The following is a 292-nucleotide window of genomic DNA, read 5'->3' on the forward strand; positions in this document are numbered from 1 at the left end:
AAACCCTGTTGGACACCGAAAAGGTGTGAGCTTTTAAGATACTGTTGGCAAACCTCAAGCTTCCTTCCACATTACAGCCGTTAGGATCCGTGTATACATGCGTTTGTGGATGTGGGGGCTGGAGGCAGGAACGAGGTTCGACGCTTAAAATAGAGAATAGGAGAATCTGCTCTTGAGATCTCGGTGGATGTGAATGAGAATGTAGAAATCTCCTAAACCACAGCCTGTCTCCATTCACAAAGAACTGCTTGTGCAGTTAAAGGAGCATGTTAAAAAAAAAAAAAAAAAAACC

General features: G+C 43.2%; 1 protein-coding gene across 3 annotated transcripts in view; it reads right to left on the bottom strand.

The window, feature by feature from the left end:
* Positions 1-292, bottom strand: part of LOC107696462 (uncharacterized protein C3orf18 homolog) — an 11,285-nt gene that overhangs the window by 3,133 nt on the left and 7,860 nt on the right. The gene's annotated exons all lie outside the window — the stretch shown is intronic.

Source organism: Sinocyclocheilus anshuiensis, unplaced genomic scaffold (genome assembly GCF_001515605.1).
Source record: "Sinocyclocheilus anshuiensis isolate Anshui unplaced genomic scaffold, SAMN03320099.WGS_v1.1 scaffold522, whole genome shotgun sequence".
NCBI lineage: Eukaryota > Metazoa > Chordata > Actinopteri > Cypriniformes > Cyprinidae > Sinocyclocheilus > Sinocyclocheilus anshuiensis.